The 13,020-nt window shown below is 59.1% G+C and overlaps 1 protein-coding gene across 5 annotated transcripts in view; it reads right to left on the bottom strand.

The window, feature by feature from the left end:
* The window catches only part of PAK6 (p21 (RAC1) activated kinase 6), a 34,138-nt gene extending 21,461 nt beyond the window's left edge, over positions 1-12,677 (bottom strand). Inside the window, exons 1-2 of one of the 5 annotated variants that reach the window (XM_058293912.2) lie at positions 12,583-12,677; positions 10,592-10,674 (exon numbers count right to left, since the gene is read on the bottom strand). The gene's annotated coding sequence lies outside the window, so the exon portion shown is untranslated. Of the gene's footprint in view, positions 1-522; positions 636-8,020; positions 8,307-10,591; positions 10,675-11,557; positions 12,144-12,197; positions 12,286-12,582 lie in introns of those variants that run through there. The other 4 variants (XM_071214105.1, XM_071214104.1, XM_058293910.2 and 1 more) reach the window with 4 other exon arrangements.
* Positions 12,678-13,020: the final 343 nt, after the last annotated feature.

Here is a 13,020-nt window from a genome sequence, read left to right as displayed (position 1 = left end):
CTTGGTATCCCTAGCAGCATTGACATCCCAGATCCCACGCCGCTCACTGGGTGTGGGAGGGGCTGCAGCGATTCCAGCAGGTCTGGAGGTCTGGGGAACCAGCTGGCAGGCTGGGATGGGCTGAGCAGGCACCTCTGCAGGTAGCTCCCCGAGGACCTGCTGCCTCCTCCTGCCCTGCTTGGCGCAGACACCAGGCCTGCCTCACAGCCCTTCCTGTTCCAGGAGCCTGTTTCCCAAGCATGGATTCAACGCACGCTGGCCTCGGTGACACGGCCTAACCCCAGACAGGCATCAGACTTGACAATAAACAGAGGCCAGGCAGTGGGCAGGGCAGGGCAGCCGAAGCCCTGAGCACTCACCCCGCACCTGGAGTACAGGGACCACGGACGCTGCCTGTGGGTACCAGGACCAAGCCAGCTCTGGAGGGCCACCTGCCTGCCTGCTCCCCCTCCCAGCCTGTCCCTCCAGAGGTCTTAAAAAGGCTCCCGACACCCTTCCGGGGCCAGAGATCCAGTCACTCACCGCCTGTGGGCGCCTTCCTCGCCTCTCCTCACTCTTCAGTGGGCAGCGCTCTCAGGCACCCAGGGGACGGAAGACCCAAGGACCTTTCTGGGCCAGTTCTCCGCAGGCCTGGGCTGAATCAGATCAGAAATACGATGGGACGAATGTAGCGTTTCCGCAGACCTTGCGACTGGCCAGAGGCCAGGGCACTGGGAACTGCCCCACGCCGGCTCGCGACCCAGCGGCCGATCTCAGGTGGAAGGGGAGGCGACTGGGGGCGCAGCACCGCTTCCGGGGCCGCGCCTCTCCCTGCCGCGCTCCCAGCCTGCGCGGCCGTGGGGTCCCTCCTCGCAGCCCCGGGAGCTGCGCCCTCTCAGGGACGAGTCGCCCCCACCTCCCGCGCCACGTGCACCCCCACAGGACGGTAGCCCGAAGCCGATGCAGCCCCAGGTGGCGGGGACGGGGGCTCCAGACACCCATGTGGGGGGAAGTCATGCACCCAGGGGCGCCGAGCTCTCCGTGCCGGCGCTCAAGGCCCCTCCGCCCAGGGCAGCTCCCCGGGCGCACCGCGCGCCGTCCAGCCGCGAACTTCGGGGAAGGAAAACTCAGAGAAAGTTCCGGGCCGCCCGGGGCCGCCGGGGGCGCGCTAGGCACCCACCTGCCGAGCGGGAAGCCCTGGAGAGGTGGGATAGGCCCGGGAGCTGGGCCCGCCCTCCACGGGAGGGGCTGGGCGCGGGCCGGCGACGAGAGGCCGCGCCGACACGTTTGCGCAGCGCCGGCCTCACCTGGCCGCGGGTTTGATTTCAGGGTGTGGCCTGGGGGAGGACTGAGCCAAGTACCCGGGAAGAAGTGGCCGAGGGGCGCAGGGGCGGCGGCCAGGGGCCTCTCTACTCGAGGGGCGCCTCCTCTTTCCAGCCCTCCATGTGACCCCACTTCAACCCTTTCCCTCCATCCCTTCGGGCCGGCCCTTCGCCTTGTGGCCTTGACCCGGCTCGGCCGGCTGCGACTTCCCTGCGGCCCCAGTGCCCTTCCGCCAAGACGCTGGCAAGACTTGGATTAAGGGCTGAGCGCTGGGTCAGGGTGTCATTAACTTCCTAATTTACATCGCGGCACGCTTCCGCCGCGGCCGGGCGGCTTCCCTGGGATCTGAGAGGTGCTGTGCCCACCCACCAGCCCCAGCTGGAGGCCTAAAATCTGTCACTTTAGCCTGTCAGTCCAATTTGGACAAGGCCACAAAATGTCCTGGGGCACCCCCTTTCTTGTGCAGGCAGGAAAGTGGGGTTCAAAGGGACTCTAATTCCCCTCCTAGAACTTGCTGTCTAGAGCTGTCTGGTCTCAGGATTCCAGGGTAGGGGGCTCTGGGAAAAGAAAGCTTCTAGGAGCCCTGCACCCCCGGTCAGAGGATAGGGCCCTGTTCCAGAGCCGAGGGCCTGGGGTTCCTTTGTTCCTTCCAGAGCTGGCAACTTCCGGTGCTCCCTGGTCATGCACTGGCCTGATGAGGATGGCCACGCAGAGTGGCTCATGCCTAGCTGCCTCTGCCCTGCTCCCTTGGCTTAGAGGCTGGGTTTCCATGTGTATGGGGGGAGGGTTGAAGTGGCAGGTGCCATCTGTCTGTCTTTTCCTCAAACAAGGAAGTGAGAAGACCCCAGCTGTCCTTGACTTGGGCCCCAAATGGCTGCCAGCCTGCTGTGGCTGGGTGTCTGCCAGTGTCATAGAGCAGGGGCCAAGGGCAGGACAGGGATTTCGATCATGGCTGGGCACCTCAGACTTCAATTATTAATGGTAGGGCACTATTGCCACATGGCTTTTTTTGTTTTTATTAGCAAAATAAAGTTCCAGTTTATTGTTGGATAGCATTGTCACACAGCATGCTTGTTCACTGATTCTCTAGACATATCAGTGTTCTTTATGGACAAATCATTTTGCATTATGGGCTCAATTGCTGTGCAGTTTATTCTAAGGCTCCAACCAAACAGAGGTCTGGCAGCCACTGGGAAGTCACCTGCCCCAGCAGGCCTGTGCCCTGTCTGGCTGTACGACGACCCGATGCCCTCAGTCCCCCTGGAGGGAGGGGCATGGCCAGATGGAGATGCTGGTCCCGTGTGCCCTGAGGGGTAGTGTTAGGCTGGGGCAGCTAAGGACAGGCGCTCTGGCCACCTTCCTCCACACACACACAATGCGTGTATGTGCCCCCTCTCCTTACCCTTTCTCTCTCCCTCTTCCTCTGTCTCCCTGAGCTGATTCTTTCTCTTTCTTCAGACCAGACGACACTGTAGGTCTCAACCTCTCAGCCAACCCCTCCTGTACTGTGGTTCCCCAGGAAGCTGACTGCTGAGCCTTGGACAGGAGGATCGTGCTCAGCAGGGGTGACGCAAGTACGGCTTTCCCCACAGGCTGCTTACCCAGGGCCTGGGGTGCACTGGCTGAAAGGCTGCCTCCAGGAAGCGGGCTGTGCGGGTGGGGGTGAGGGTGGGGGTGATTGCTGAGCAGATGAAATGAACCATGAATCGAAGCTAGAGTGAAATGCATTACTTCCCTGAAACAAGATCAGCACCTGAATTATATTTTACTGATTCACAAATGCACATGTGAATTATTTTCTTTTAATAAAATGCCTTATATATCAAAAGCACAGCTCCAAGCAGTACTTTTGAACTGTTGAACTATAATAAAGTGTGCATATTAGACTATTATCAGAAATGAACTGGTATTTAATTTGGTTTGAGTCTTGGTTTGAGTATCCCAGAAATGCTACTGACCAAGACCCCTCCCCACCCTGTAGGGACTAAGTTGACCCAACCCTGGGTTCCTCCCCACTTTAGGATCTGCAATAGGGTTTGGGACGCTGAGCGAGGCAGAGGCTCCCAAACAAGCCTGACCAAGAAAGTAATGAATCTCCCATCCCTGGAGATATTCCAGAAGTCAGATAACTATCGCTTAGGCATGCCAGAGAAAAGATTCCCACACCACAGACAAGGCTACGCTGAGGGACCTCTCCGGCCCACGACAACCCGTTTCTGCAGTTCCAGTCGTATCTACGCGTGGTTCAGCTGCCCCAGGTTGGACGACCCTCTGCACATGGGGGTAGCTGGGACGCGCGGGGAGCAGGGCTGGGTCCTGAGTGGTGAATTCCTGTGTGTGCCTCTCCCCTCCGCTATCTGCCTCTGAGCTGGGCCTCGTGCCTGCGGTAGCAGGAGCAGCCTGGGAAGAGCGTCTGCTCCAGGGTCCTTGTGCCTCCCGCCAGCCTATTCCCAGGATGCCTTGCTGAGCACAGGGAGGGGCACCAGGCACACCCTCTTTGGAAGAGGCGCTGGCACAGGCCTCCTGCCTGAGGGGGTTGTCCAGGCACTGCCCTTCTATAGTTGGACAAATTGGGCAGGAGCTCTGGACAGGGCCACCGAGAACAGACACCTCATCGCGGGAAATGGCTCTGGGAGCCCTGCCAGCTCCGGGACACAGGCCGGTGCGGGCCGTGTGGTCTGGGAGGGCTGGTGGGTGGCCCGCTGGGCTGGGCACTTCCCGGTTATCTCCCTGCCTGTGGCTGCTGGGGCCTGTTGTGACATCTGAGCGCCAATAGCCTGGGCAAGGGCCACAGAGGAAAGATACCATCAAAGCACAAACGGTTATCCTGTCCTCTGCACCTTGGTGCTGCGTGACTGGAAAAGCTTCCGGGGCTTGAGGATGCCTGGCGACAAGCTCACTGGCTGCTTCCAGGGCTCCTTTCTCTGGATGACTGCCCTCCTCAAGTAACAGTTGTAATCACAATGGCAGTTACCGAATCCTTCCTCAGGGCCAGGCCAAATGCTAAGCTATTTATTTAGGCATATTATCTCACTCGTTTTCACTACCACCCAGGTACCTTATTCTCATTTTACAGATGAGGAAACTGAGGCTCAGAGAGGTAAAGGAAGTAGATGAGGGTCTCAGTGGTGGAGACAGAATTTGAAGCCCAGTGTATCTGACCCAAAGCCTCTTCTAACCAGGGGTCCCTGGTCCTGACAACTGCCTTATATGAGCTGGCTCGTGTGGGGTCAAGTCCCTGGGAATAGTTCGTGGAGGGAGGTAATTTGCCTCTTTGTGCCAACTCAGATTCTCAGATTCTTTCAGCAGATAAAGCTACAAATTGGTAAGTCAACCCAACAGGCCTGTCTATTCCAGATCCTGGAGAGAGAACCTCAGCCCTAGGAGGCAGTACCGTCGGGGGCCTGATTAGGAGTTTAGGAAAGGTCCCTGAGCCCGGCTGCCAGCCTGGGCCTCTGCAGAACGAAAGCACCACACCCAGAAACTTTAAGCCTCTCTTTGCCTGCGTATTCTCTAGCTCTGCATTGTACTAGGCTTCCTGTGCCACTGGGAATACATAGGACTGTCCTCCCCAAATAAAGACCACACTGAGGGCTAAGCCTGCCTGACAGTGCCAGAGGGCCCTGGTGACCTGGGACGAGCTGCTCAGAGGCAGGGACCACTATCCATCCACCTCATGGGCAGCAGGGCAGGCTGAGACCCCCTTCCCAGGTATGGGGGAGCATGAGCTGAGCTGCTCTGGGAAGGTCCAGGAACAGAAAAAGCCACCTCTGCACTAAGGACACTCATTTTAGAGACATGATGAATCCGTTTAATATCTTTTAGATATGACTGCTTTGCAGCCTCCGCCTGCACATAATGGTCTCCAAAGTTCCATCCAAATGTCTTTCGCTGGCAGTTTAGCTCTCTGGCAGAACAGCTGGAAGCCTCCTTGAACGCAAGCGCTTCGTTGTCCTTTCCTCTCTCTTCCACGCCTTTAGCTCCCACCCAAGGCCTTAGGGCGAGCTGGGGCTGTGGCCCGCACGGGTGCTCTGGACCCGGGGCCTGACTTTCAGGAAGGACAAGGAGGCATGGGGGAGGGGAAGCCCTGTGCCTCACCAGGCGAGGACTAGGCTGGAGCCTCAGGGAAGGAGAGTCTGAGGAAGCGTTTTAGGTTGACCGCCCATGCCCCATCCACAACCCTCTGGGCAGGAAATATTACCTTTAATGAACGAAATTCACGGACTCCAGGCCAGGTGGCCTCCTGGGAGCACTGACCAGTGGCCCTGGGTCAAGGTTAGAAGGCACGACCTGCCTAACTGCCACTTGCTTTGCTTAGTGCATACTTCCATCCCTTCAGGGTCCTTCCTGCCCCCGGTCTCTGGCCCCGACCTGACAGAGTCCCTTGGATTGCCCCAGGGGTGGCCAGCCTGTGGGACAGTCATGTGAATGCTGCCACGCAGGGTCCTGGTGAGCCCTGCCCCTGAGGGACGATGGGCTGCCCTGGACAGGTCCGTCCTGGTCCCCCGCCAGGGCCCGTCGTCTCCTCCCGGAGCCCTTCACCCTTGCTCACTCTGGGCCTGGCACTCTAGCCCCTGGGGCCTGGCTCCATCCCTCGCCAGGGTCTGGCACCTCCGCCTTTCTCCACCTTTCTGGAGCCCAGACCCATCATCTTCCAGCAAGACTCACTATAATGGAATATAAAAGTCTTCTTGTCCAGCTCAGACCTGGTGGCAAAGTGACAGGCCTCCTGCTTCTGGGATCTGTCCTCTGATGGTTGTCCCTAGACATTTAGAGTCCTGCCTGGGGCCAAAAGTATATCCCAGAGAAAAGACCACCTGAGGTCAAGCCTCTCTTGTTCCCAGATACTCTCACTGTTACTGTTACTCTTGGGCTTAAGACATTCACAGCCTCATGGTTAAAATAGAAAATGCTCCCTGGGACCAGTAGAACTTGAGTCAATCTATTGGCATATTAGCTGGATCTCCTCCTCAGAGGGTGCCTTGGTCCCTGGAATGGCCCCAGGTGGGACGGGCAAAGTTAGACTGAACATTCTGAGGACTCCCTTTGGTTCGATGTGCGACAGCACTCGGGGTGGGCAGCTCCCTTCCCGGGCAGCCCACTTCTTGTCTGAGCTCCTCCCCCCTCCCCCACCCTGGGACTGGGCTCTGGACATGCAGGGAGGCTGAAGCATAACTGGCTCCCTCCACCCTATATGCCCTCTTGCACAATTCCACGTGGAATCTCATTTGAAGCTGAAAAAAAGAAAATGGAGGCATGAGGTGCTCCAGGCCGGAAAGCCGTCCTCCTAGTTCTAGCCCTGCTGCCGCTGCTGCTGCAGCCTTCAGAGGCCCGGGTCACCGGGCAGGCAGCAGGAGGCCTTGAGCGAGGTGGCTGGTTGGTTGCTATTTGCCCTGGGGTGTGTAGGCCAGTCCTTGCTGCACTGGGGGCAGAGGCCAGAACCTGCCAGCTGGCAGCTGTCTGCACCTGCTTCTCTAAGCACCCAGAGGACCAGCTGGGCAGCACCCAGGTCCGGCAGCCTGGGCCTGTAAGAAGAACACAGTCCTGCTTCGGCCTCTTAGTTTGAGGCCCAGGGGGCCCAAATGCAAACCAGAGCACAGCAGATTGTCACCTGGGCAGACAGATGCTGAGATTTGCTGACTGAGACAGCTCTCTGGGAGGAAGGGTTACCCAGAGAACCCACAGGTGTACAGAAAAGGTCATCGTTGTCCATCTGTAATTCACTGGGTCTCTACACCCACCTGGTGTGTCACAATTAGGTTTTATGGAAGACGCTGCCCCACTAGGGTTGGGGGAGTCCATTTGCCAGGGCTGAGGTGGCTGCTCATCTCGTTTTGAGGGAATTCATTTTTTACCTGCTGAGTCCCCAGCAGGTGAAAGCCCATCATGTTCTGGCAAGAACAGGACCTGGGATTGCCTTCCATAGAACAGATACCTTTTAGGTAGGAAAAGCAAAAAGTTCCCGAGATGGAGCCTTATGGTGTCTGGACATTTCCAAGTCACTTGTCAGAGTGGTCAAGAGTGGTCAAGGACCCTGCTGGGATCTCCAGCCTGGGCCCTCTATATGCAGCATCTCCAAGTTTGTGTTTTAGATTGGGTCCTCATTAGTACCCAATTCTGCAAGGATGACAAGACCACAAGCCCAAAGACGAGTGGGGCCAGATCCTGGCTTCTTCCATCACCATGTGAGGTCCTCAAGACCTCAAACTCTAAGAAAGGAAACTCTTAATGAGCCCAAGTAATTCCTTAGAGAACCTCAGCAAACAAACAATTTGTTATTTGGGAAAAAGTGGATCTGGGTTTGTATTCCTTCCCGGCTTTATTAAGCGTGGATCTATCAGCAGCCAAAGAGCTTTAGCTTCTCTTCAGGGGAGGGTTCTTCCAAAGCCACCTCCTCCATGAAGTCTTTTCTGATGCCCCTAAGCCACAGGTATGATCTCTCCCTTATAGTGCTTTGTTCTCCTAACACTAATAATCATCACAGTGGTGGCAGTTAGCAGTTATCTTTTACTGAGCACTTGTATGCCAGCCATCCTGCTAAGAGTGTCCAAATATTGTCTAATTTAATCCTACCAATGACCTTACTAAGTAGGGACTATAATTATCTCCATTGGACTGGAGATTGAGACCTAGATAGATGAAATAATTTATCCAAGATCACTCAGCCCTGCTGACTCCACACTATTGATCTCGCCACCACCCTGCCTCTTGCACTTACATATCTTCCTGTGTCCTTGTCTTCCGTCATATCAGAAGATGTCAGCTGTTTTTGTTTTTCATTCTTAATTTTTCTTGTACATCTTTATAAAATTCCACATGAAGAACACCTCCCAGGAGTGGTCTTTAGGCACGAGTCTGGACTGCAGAGTGGTCAAAAGGATGAAGCCACCCACCTGCCGACCATGGCTCTGCAGCTCAGCTGGCTTCTGGCTGGGTTGGCCTCACAAACTCAGCTCTCCTTTCCATTTCCCTGTTTAAGGGTTGTAACTCCCCAAGGGCAGGGGCTGTGTCCTCTTTATTTATCAGCAGTTCCCCCGCCCCCTGTCCCCACCGCACCAGTGCTTTGACCTTACTAGGCTGGCAGTCCATGTCCCTTGCCTACAAGAGTGAGCCAGCACAAGCTGCCAACTGCTATCTCCAAGGCTGCCTGGATCCCACATCTTGCCAGGAAAAGACAAGATTGCCTTTATCTCACACCTCACACTTCTCCCCTCAGCCCACAGTGAGCCCTGGGGCTGAGCTCTGATGGGGGTAGAGGGTGTCTCCACAGCAAGCGGGTAGCTTCCCAAGACCAGTCAGATTGCCCACTCAAGGGCCAGCCTTGGCTTCGGGAAGCTGAGGGCTCTTTCTGCCCAGAAGCTTCCATTTTCCCCACTCTGTTCCAAACTGTTGGAGAAGACCAGCTAATCACTTCCTTCCACCAAGCCTGGCTCGCAGAAATGAGCTCTTTCCTCGAGGTCCCCAGCAAGGCAGGCTGCGCGATGCCTACTTAGGAGGGAGGGCGGCTAGCCTCTGTCCTACCGGGAGCTGCTCCTGAGTCCTGGGCCTTTCCACTCAGGAGCATCCTGCAGGACTGGCTCTCTACTTCTGGCCCCAGGTCAGAGTGCGCTGGGGGTGTCCTGGGGCCCTCTGGGGAAGGAGTGCAGCCTTTCAGAGTCTCAGCTCTTCCCTGTCTGGCCTTGCCCCCTCACAGAGGGGCCTAGGTATGTATCAGAAAGCCAGTAGTCCAGAGCCCTCTCTGAGCTCCCTGAGCCCTTTAAAAATACCAGGTAGCCTTTTCTCCTCCCACCTCCAGGCCCTGGCCTGGTCCTCACCCTGCCGAGCCGGGCTGGTGAGCCTTCTCCCTCCGCTCCCTCCTGTCCCAGCCAGCTGCCACGCTGCTGTTTGCTGGTGCTCGGTGGCCTCTGCCACTCGGTCTCAGCTGGATAGCAGCCACTGCTCAGCCCTGCATGCCTGGAGGACGCCCAGGCGTGGAGTCACCTTTTCAGAGGAAGCAGGAAGTGCCCCCACAGCGGGTCATTTTCTTCACCCTGGAGCCAAGGGCGGGAATTAACTTGAGTGGGAGATGCTATGAGTTCCTGGGACTCTGGTCCCACGTGCTCCTCCAGGCCAGGGGGTATTCCTTGTCATTCTTGGAAGTTGGGCACGGTGTGGACTCTGCCTTGGGCCTGGAGACCCTGGGCCTGCCTGCTCCTTCCCCTGCGCCCGGCCTGCCCCGGAAGGCTGACAAAGGATCAGTCTGTCCTTGGGGGAGTGGCAGGTCCCCGCAGTCCCCGCACTCCCTCCTCACTGCTCCTCTCAGGGGAAAGGAGCTTGTGACCCGAATCACGTGCTTCCAGAAGGGCTGCTCCTGGGGCCAGGCCTGTCCTAAGTAAGCACCTTGTCACGAGGGAACCAGGCTTGCCACTTCCCGGCCTGGCAGCAGGACCACTGCCAGGGAAGCTTCCCTGAGAAGGGGACTCCTTTCTTGGCCCGAAGGCCTCATTCCCATGTAGACGAGCTTCTGCTGAGGCCGGGGCCCCGCAGGCCTCGGGGCCACACAGCCCAGAGCTCATCCTCTACTCCTAGAGCCCAGCTCTCCCCAGAACCAGCTTAGGGAAGGACCCCCAAGCAGAAGTGCAGGCACCTCTGACCTTGCCAGCGAGAGAACCAACAAGAGCCATGGCATCAGCCTTGCCTGTCCATGAGGCCCAACGCTTTCTGAACCCGAGCTCCTGGGGCCTGAGGTCCCTGGGGCAGGCCAGGGCCATTAGCCCTGCAGCAGAGGTGGGGAGCCCACAGCTCGGGAGGTGGAATGGGCTTGGCCAGGCAGCCCCGTGAAGCCGGCCTGATGCTGTGTCAGAGTTAGAATCTGCACCAGGTCAAGCTCAGTGCCAGGGCGTGACTTGGAGCCTGGAACAGAGTGGATGCTCCAGAAATATTTGTGAGATGGATTCATGAGGGAGTGTCCCAGAGGCAATGGAGGTCAGAGGGGGCTCCTGCAGGGGCGTCCTGGTGGCACTGGTCGGGTCCAGCAGAAGGGGCAGGTAAACCCAGGAACCGCAGAAACAAGCACGTCTGCCAGGGAGCAGAGGCCAGGTCTGTCTGGGCTATTTCAAACTTGATCTGGAAAGGGAGTGGCAGGTTGGGCGGGGCGCCGGGCTCCTTAGCCCAGAAATCCACAGCAAAGACCCACGGGGATGTCAAGGGGGCCTGTCCTGTGCCCAGGTAGGGACGGCCTCCACGTCTGGGCTCTGCCAGCCCCAGCCCCGGAAGCTGGAGCCCGCAGCGGGGGCAGCAGGGACCTTACCTCAGCCCTCCTTCTGGGCAGCTGGGTCTCGCACTCTCCCACTGCAGGTTGATGCTTGTCTCGAGCCCAGGAAGCGGCACTCCCTTCAGGCAAAAAAGAAAAAAAAAGAAGAAAGAGGAAACCTCAGTGCTCTTCTCTACCAGTCACTTCTCCAGAAGGCTCCTGGTTGGTGTCTTCCTCCTGTGTGAGCACAGAGCCTGCCTCCCTCCGCGGCTTACTCACCGGTGTGCCCGTGAGGCTGCCAGCTGTGTGGGGGAGGCAGGGGGCCCACGCCGCACAGCCTGACACACTCTGGGGCAGGCCCTGTGGGGCCAGAGGCCCGAGGGTCCGGCCTGAGCACCAGGCCGGGCAGCGGCCCCTGGCTGGGCACGGAGCGGGAGGGGGCTGTGCTCTGACCAGTACCCTTCTCCCTGCGTGTGCCCCCGTGAGCTCCGCCGAGGACCCAGCTGGCTGCTGACACTGCATGGGAGAGCGACAGGATTCCCGGGTGGGAAGCTGTGTCCTTAGGGCCCAGGGCTGTCAGGAAGAGGGGCAGCCGATGCGTGCTCCCCTGGCAAGCTGGCCCGCCGCCCCCATGCCTCGCCAGGCCCTCTGGACCACTCCCCCTCTCCCTTGGCATCTTGCTGTGTCTGTGTCCTGGGGACCCAGAGTGGGCCGGGGCCCACCCTGAGCTCCCCACCCTGCTCAGGCCCACGGGCTGGCGTCCTCTGCCCCCAGCACCCGCCTCAGGGCCTGGGCTGGCCCAGATCTCTCAGGCTGAGCGGCTGCCAAATCCCCCATCCCCAGCTCTTCACCGCACCCACTGCTGACCTCAGCAGGGGCCACACACACTTACACACACTCCCGCCCGCATACTCTCCCATCCACATCCACGCACCGACACACACACTTCCGCGTGCGCTCCCCCCCGCACATGCACACACACTCACACACGCTCACGCTCACACCCAGCGCAGGGACACCTACCTGCCCAGCCAGCCTAGGCTGACCTGGCCTCTCTCTCTCCAAATGCCCCTCTGAGCCTAGAGGCCACTCCTCGACAGAATCATCCCTGTGGGCAGTGAGTTCAAAGCCAGCCCAGGAGGACTCCGGGCGCCTGGACAAGACGCCCCTTCTCTGCCGACACCTCCAGAGGACACGCCGGCAGCCTGAGCCACCATATCTGCTATTGCACTCCACCAGCCGGCCCCTTTCCCGAGGCACCGCTGGCCCCGGCAGCGACTTCCATATCCCAAGGGGGTGACAGGAGACTCGCGGCAAGTCCCATCTTCCTCGGAGCCCAAGGTGGGGGTGGGGGCAGGGCGAGCTGGAAGGGGCGGGACTCAGAGACAGCTCCAAGTTCCCAGATCCCAAAATAATCAGATGCCAACGCGAAGGAAGACAACCTCTGGACGAGCGGGTGACTCAGTGCCGGGGGGCGGCTTAGTCACCTGGGCGGCTTCTCCCAGCTCCCGGCACGTGAGGCAGGGCGCGCGGGGCCCTCCCCGCCGCGGCCGGCGCGCTGGAAGGGGCAGCGGCCGCGGGGACAGCTCAGCCCGGCGGCCTGGCGCGCCGCCCGCCGCTCGGCTCCCCTCCCGCCCCTCCGCCGCCGCGCGCGCCCGCTCACTTTCTGATTTCTCAATTGAATCCTTGGGCAGCGACCTGCTCGTTTGGGGTGCTGGGCTGCTCCAACGTTGCTTGGCAATTGCTATATCGTCGCGAGTTGCCATGGGGAGGAGGGTGATGTCATTGACATAAAAAACCCACTGAATTTACAAATCAGCTGGGGCTGGAGCTATTTATAAAAACACGTTTTTCTCTGCCTTCCTTTACGGAGGGGGAGAGAAAGGAAGGACTGCCTGCCCGACTCGGTCTAAGTCCCCCCCCACCCGGCCCCACCCTTTCCCCCAGAAGCCAGAGGGTCCCACCCACCCACCACCTACGCCCTTGGAGGTGCCAGGTTTGGACTCGGCCGGGGCCCTGGCCTCAGCCCTCCCCTTTTGGGGTCTCACCTGGTTTTGCTGAGGGGCAGAGAGAGAACGCCCACAGGGAGTGCTGGGCGGGGCAGGTGCCAGCACCAGAAGCCAGCCCCTGGTCAAACACAGGGGCATCTGCAGGTAAGTGACTGGAACTCCTAGGCGAAGCTCCCTGAGCCCTGCAGCTGGAGCCCGTGTTTCCACAGGGCCGCGCCCAGCCCCTTCGCTGGCTCCCTTTCTCCTCCCTGCATCCATCCAACTGTGCAGCAGCCAAGCCCCAGTCTCGGTCCCTGCTGGCCTCTCTCCACACTCCCCCGTCACTCTTGCTGAAACACTGTCCTCTCCATGGCTTTGACAATCGACCTGGCAAATGCTTGTCCCAAAGCCCAAGGTTGTGGAGGCGCCACAGAACGCACATGCAGGTGGCCCCTCTGGCTGGCCAGCTCCCACTCCCGCTGCCCGCTGCAGGGGGCA

This window comes from Dasypus novemcinctus, chromosome 3, assembly GCF_030445035.2.
Source record: "Dasypus novemcinctus isolate mDasNov1 chromosome 3, mDasNov1.1.hap2, whole genome shotgun sequence".
NCBI lineage: Eukaryota > Metazoa > Chordata > Mammalia > Cingulata > Dasypodidae > Dasypus > Dasypus novemcinctus.
The sequence above is the reverse complement of the archived record's forward strand: the minus strand, read 5'-3'. Positions and strand labels throughout refer to the sequence as shown.